This window comes from Mesocricetus auratus, unplaced genomic scaffold, assembly GCF_017639785.1.
Source record: "Mesocricetus auratus isolate SY011 unplaced genomic scaffold, BCM_Maur_2.0 Super-Scaffold_100676, whole genome shotgun sequence".
Classification (NCBI taxonomy): domain Eukaryota; kingdom Metazoa; phylum Chordata; class Mammalia; order Rodentia; family Cricetidae; genus Mesocricetus; species Mesocricetus auratus.
This window is the reverse complement of record NW_024429266.1, coordinates 161,205,338-161,211,427: the sequence shown is the minus strand read 5'-3', so window position 1 is coordinate 161,211,427 and position 6,090 is coordinate 161,205,338. Positions and strand designations below refer to the sequence as shown.

Sequence of the window (6,090 nt, the reverse complement as noted above, 5' to 3'; positions counted from 1 at the left end):
CTTCGGAGATGCCCATATGCGTAGCTCTTCCCTGTTGGGAAAGGCAAGCCAGAGTGAGGTAGTTTGCCTTCGAAGAGAGTAACAGGAATTGGAGTTAGGGTGTTGAAATCTGTTCTGAGGAAGCTGGGAATCTGGGTATGGGAAATGGAACAAGAGTGAGCATTCTGAGGGAGAGGGAAGCTGGGAGAATGGGAATGCTGAATTAGGTGACAATGAGTTAGGTGAACCCTGTCACCCTGAGCCTAGGAGCTTTACCTGGAGCTGTGTCCTGTTGTAACAAGGCTGCTTTTCCATTGCCCAGGAACATCCTGAAACAAGCCTCCTGTCCACTGGTGTTTTGCAACATGTAGGATATGAGGCCATGCCAGGGTGGTGTTGACGAGAGAAGTAGATAGCAGTTTCTAGGGCAGCAGATATTGACTGAGAGCCAGAAGATTGGCAACTGTGGTCCCTGCTGACTGGAAGAAGGTATGTCTTTCTGGAAATGTATAGACTCTTTGAAGGAGGTAGGTCAAGGTACTGGCAGTAGAGCAGGGGTGGGGATACTTGGTTTTCTGTGTTTATTAGAAGAAAGGATGATGACTGAATTCTGGGGAAACTGGAGTTCTCCAGGGGAGAGTTGAGGTGCATTAGCAGAGTTAATATGAGTACCAGTAGGGACTGTGGCGGCAGTACTGATATTGGTAATGTATTGGTGCCTTTTTAAATATATTTGTGTTACAATAGTAAAATACCACAAATCAGGTAATTTATATACAATAGGAATTTATTTCTCACATATCTCATGTCTTCAAAGTCCAACATCAAGGTGCTGACAGATTCAAAGGCTGGTGAAGACCAGGAAGTGGCCGTCAGTAAAGACAAGATGGAAGTCCTTTTATACTGTTATTAATCCATCCACGGGGCAGCATCTTCACGCCCTCCTCCCAAGACATCTTCCAAAAGGCACCACTTCCCAAACTTACAGTGGGATTCCATTCCAGAACATGAATTTGGGGTGACACATTCTAGCCACAGCAGTAATCCCTTGTTTGGCCTCTCTGGAGTCCTGAATTAGCTACAGAATCCATTCTCCCAGGGCCAAATCAATGAACCGCTGCTCAGCCCCTACCCCCGTGCATGTTGATGAGAGTGGCATGTGGTATCAAATTAAAAGCCCTCCGGAGGCAGGAGATACACTTATGACTCCCTTATCCACGCGCCAGGCCACTTCATCATGAAAGGAAATTAAATTGGCTTAGAGTAAATTGCTCCTCCCAAAGCCAGACTGGTCCCCAAGCCTTCCTAGATGGCTGCAAAGCTGAAGGGTGGATTATCACTGCCTAACAGATTGTACCCAAATCTAATAGCTGCACAGTTTCTGTGGGTCAGGAAACAGAGAGTGGCTTGAGTGGGCAGATGTGGCTTGGAGCTACTCCTGAGGTGGGAGTCACCATGTCACTTGGTGCTGCAGCCATCTGAAGGTTCCTAGCTGAGCGATCTGCTTCCAAGGCTCATCTACAGGGCTGGCAAGTTGACAGGAGGTGTCTGTTCCTGGCTCTGAGGACTCTTCCATAAGGCCACTTGAGTGACCTCGTGACATGGCAGCTGGCTTCCTCTGGAATGATCCAAGAATGATTAAGCAGAGCCATGTATATGGTAGTCCCAAAAGTCACCTCTGTCTTTGATCAGTAATCTACTGGTAACCCAGGTGACCCATGCTCCCTGTGGGAGGGGACTAGCCAAAAGCATGCATACCCTGGGGGGTCAGAATCATCTGGTTTGGAGTCATCTAAGAATGGCCATCTCCTCCAGGTGCTACACGCAACAAGTCTCAGAGCTGTTGGCTTTCCTCTGTCGACACGGGGAAGAAATTGACCAGTTTTCAAGTGCTATCTGTCACATCTGCCGCGCAGCCTGTGTCTGAGAACGTGCGGAGGGTGTCGGGGATTGACAACACAGAGACTCATTCAACGATGTAAAGAAAACTTTAAGCAGGCCCCAAAAAGGTTCAAGAAAACTTCCTAAGAAAGGCTCCTTCCAGAGAAGCTTCTGCTCTCTCCTCTACCCTGGGTGGTTCTGCTCTGACACCAAAAACTGATCTGGGCGTGTCAGAAGAGGCGGTTAGTCTTTGGACAAGGTCGAGGTCAGGGCGGTTTCCGTGGGCAGGCCTTTTCCAGGAACTTATTGCCCTGGGTATTGTATTGTTTTTAGTAAACATGTTTTTAGTAAACATTGTCTTACAGCTGCCTACTCCCAGGCCGAAGGGGAAGTGGGTCTCTGCTCAAGGTCTGGTGTCCCCACACTATCTTCTTGTTTGGCATTCATCTACCAACATCATCAACTGAGAGTTGTTACTGTCCCATGCTATAGATGAAAACTAAAGGCTCAGAGAGGTTAAGTGACTTGCCCAGTATCCCAAGCTTAGAAAGTTCCACAGGGCTGGGAACTGAATCCATGCAAGGCTCCATCAAACTGAGTTGCCACCAAGCATGTCAAAGATATCTCTGGCCACCTTCCATTTCAAGGCTATGTGAATTAGAAAGGCTGCTGGTACGAAGAAAAATCTTATTTTCTCTCTGAATGAGAGACAGGGCCTCATGTAGCCCAGGCTAGTCTCAGTACTTAATGGGAATGACTCTGAACTCCTGATTCTCCTATCTCTGCCTCCCAAGTGCTGAGGTTATAGGTGGGCCCCACCATACCCTATTTTAGTACTGAGGACTGAACCCAGGACTTTGTAAATGCCGAGCTATGGTCCTATACCTCCACCCGCCTTGGCTTTAGTGTTTCGTTGAACAGGTGACCCAGGGCCATTATGGAAAAACTACAACATAGAGTAATTAAGGAAAGGAAAAAAAAGGAAAAGAAAGAGGGAAGAAAAGAAAGAAGAAAAAAATTCCCCTATAATTCTACCACCTAGATCTTCCACTCTTAATATCTCAATGTATTCCCCTAAGAACAAAGGAAATGGATTTAAAGTGCATTATGTTAACAGCATCTCCAGGGCACACTCTGAAGGAAACCCCATCCACTCAGCTTCCCCCACAGGGAGGAAGGCTGTGAAATTGGACCTTGTGAGTGCAGCCCAGCCTCCTGTGTGTGCCTGTGTGTGCATGCGTGTGTACCTCTGTGCCCGCCCATTTACTTCACCCAGAGGGAGAGAGGCTTGGCACAGCAACAGTTAGCCAAGTGGGCAGGGGATTTATTACGTGAGCACGGTGTGGTGTGGTTTTTGTTTTTGTTTTAATGAAGGGCAGGGAATCCGTGGCTTCAGGTGGCAGGAATGGCTCAACCTCTGGTTCAGTTCAAGTACCTCCAGGCAGGAGAAGGTTGATGGAGTTTAATTCAATCCATTTGGCCTTCTTAAGCTGCCTGCTGAGTTCGGGTTTCCAGGATACTCTGAGGCCCCTTTCATCATATTTTCTACCTACCGAAATGACTTATGACTAGCTCCTCTCCCCCAAGAATAACAGCCCCGGAGAGGAAGACTCACCTGCCTTCCCCTGCACCTGCCTCCCAGCACCTGCTACAGTCTCTGGCAGGCTGCGGTTGTCAACATGTGTTTGAAAAGAACTGCAGAGTTTGGGGGATGTCCACAAGAGGCTTGCTAAGGATGTAAGGACGGCCACAATTTTTATCTAAAAGGAGCCAAATCCTATTTAAGTAGTAGTTGGAGCTCAAGGGACATTTTATCTCTCCTACTCCTCTTCCTCCCCCCTCCTCCTCTTACTTCTTTTATGAGGCAGTCTCTTACACTCTAGCCCAGGCTGGCCCAAAACCCCTGCTTTGGCTTCAGCCTCACAAGTACTGGGATTACAGGTGTGAACTACTATCCTGAGCTCACAAGACCTCTTTCCTATCGCCTGTCAGTGGCTCAGGACTCTTGAGGTCAGACCACTGCCACCAGATTCACGATTCTTCCAAGAACTGCAAGAATTGTTAGGAGTAATGGTGTATCTTGTAATCCCAACACTTGGAAACTGAAATAGGGGGCTCATGAGTTCTAGACCAACTTGTGCTACAGAAAGGAAGAAGGAAAGAAAGAGGGGAAGAAGGGTGGGGAGAGGGAAGGAGGAGCTATTCCAATATAAGTCCTGAACTTGGAGACACTGAAGCAGCACTGAGTTTCAGTGTCATCCAGATTCTCACCAGTGAGCTGGGGGAGTTGGAGTATGTCACCAAACCTCTGTTTGCTTATCTGTGAAATGGGATCAAAGTGGGCATAGTGGATCCTGATACATCAGCCCCAAATGTGTGTTCCCCACTTGGAGAATCAATCTCCCTTCACCTTGAAGATCCCAAGGCAATGTTGCTTCATGACCCCTACGTGTTGGGATGAAGAGGCCTTTGATGAGTTCTGCCTAGAAACAGCTCTTGCCCGGCAGTGTCTCTGTTCAATGACGTGAATCCATGTGATATGGGGATATGTTGAAACACAGCTCTCAATCATGGTGACCAGTCAGGACTATGCTCCCAGTGCCAGTGAGGGCTAGGAAGGATGCTTCAGAGGTGAGATAGGATGTGGCCAGTGCCACACTCTGCACTGTGGGCTTCCTTTCTCTGTTGGCTTGAGTGGGGCAGGGTGTTGCTTCTCTGGTAGGATTCCATCTGTAAGGGCCAATTGGAGAAAGGTGGAGGTTTCAGATGACATCCAGGACCAATGCGTTGTTTAAGTGGGTGAAGTTTGCCTCAAAAAAAGGCAAAACTGGGGTGCTTTCTAAAGATGCTGTCTGCATTTTGTGGGCTGCTAGACTAGACATTGTTTCCATCCTGCCTCCAGGATCTTGGATTTTTCTTGAAACCCTTAGAAACAGGTTCATATATGTAATGTGTAGTTTTCCTCCACCAGCCGTTTTGTTTTTAACCCCCCGCCAGCCGCTTGGTCTCTGCCACAGTTGCAGTCCCCAAATAACACACAGGAGGCTATATTAATTATGAAGCTGTTGGCTGTTTGCTTGTCTCTTACTGGGTAACCCATAATTGTTAATCTAAGTATTTCTCTTCCAGAGAAAAGGTTCCGGACCTTATTCCTATGGCAGTTACATGATGTTTCCCTGTGCTTCTCTTTCCCAGAATCCTCCTCGACTCCTAGTCCCACCTATCTTGCTTCCCTATTGGCAAACAGTGCTTTATTCAACAACCAGTAAGAGATAGATTTACAGAATGGCAAATCCTATCATACATATGATGAGTCAGCTCTATGCCAGCTCCGACTCCCCACGCTGTGTTATTGAGAATACTGTGATCCTAAAAGGTGCACATGCCTTCTGCAGTCTCATGATGGCTTGAGGCATTACCGGGGTGGGGAGAAACATATCTGTCCCCTTATCTACTGCATGTCTCTAATTCCTGAACCTTCCAGTTCACAAGGTTATCAGTGGACTAGAGAATAGACATCACCAGGAAGCTAGTAGTTAAACATGTAGAACCTGGCCTGGTCACCAAACCAGGTAACTCCAGTTTCATCTCCAGAACATACATGATGGATGGAAAACAGTGACTGCCTTCCACACACCCTTGCATACCCTCACATATGTAAATAAATACAAACAAATATATACGTGCTAACCATTTTTAAGAATGCAGAACCTTGCTGGGCGTTGGTGGGACACGCCTTTAATCCCAGCACTCGGGAGGCAAAGGCAGGCGGATCTCTGTGAGTTCAAGGCCAGCCTGGTCTACAAAGTGAGTTCCAGGACAGCCTCCAAAGCCACAGAGAAACCCTGTCTCGAAAAACCAAAAAAAAAAACAAAAAACAAAAACAAAAACTCTGTCTTGGAAAAAAAAAGAAATAAAGAAAGACAAACAAAAAGAAACACAACACTCCCCAGCAATTCTAGAACAGAGGGAGACTGGAGAGCCACTGGCCTGGAAAGTTATTTCCCAAGCTTACTTAAATATATGTGGTTAGAATTTTATCCATATTTATCATTCGAAGTCCACATTTTCACATCCCCCTCCTCTCCTCAAGACTTTTACCTTTAACTTGCCCTGCAGCCAAGAATGAAAGAATGACCTTGAACTCCTAATCTTTCTGCCTGCTCTCTCTCTCTCTCTCTCTCTCTCTCTCTCTCTCTCTCTCTCTCTCTCTCTCTCTCTCTTCTCTTC

General features: G+C 46.9%; 1 long non-coding RNA gene across 1 annotated transcript; it reads right to left on the bottom strand.

Moving 5' to 3' along the window:
• Positions 1-745: 745 nt before the first annotated feature.
• On the bottom strand, positions 746-1,980 carry LOC121137022. The gene is made up of 2 exons (XR_005874228.1): positions 1,738-1,980; positions 746-1,597 (listed from the first exon to the last, which is right to left on the bottom strand). It is a non-coding gene; the product is annotated as an uncharacterized LOC121137022 (long non-coding RNA).
• Between the last annotated feature and the right edge of the window lie 4,110 nt (positions 1,981-6,090).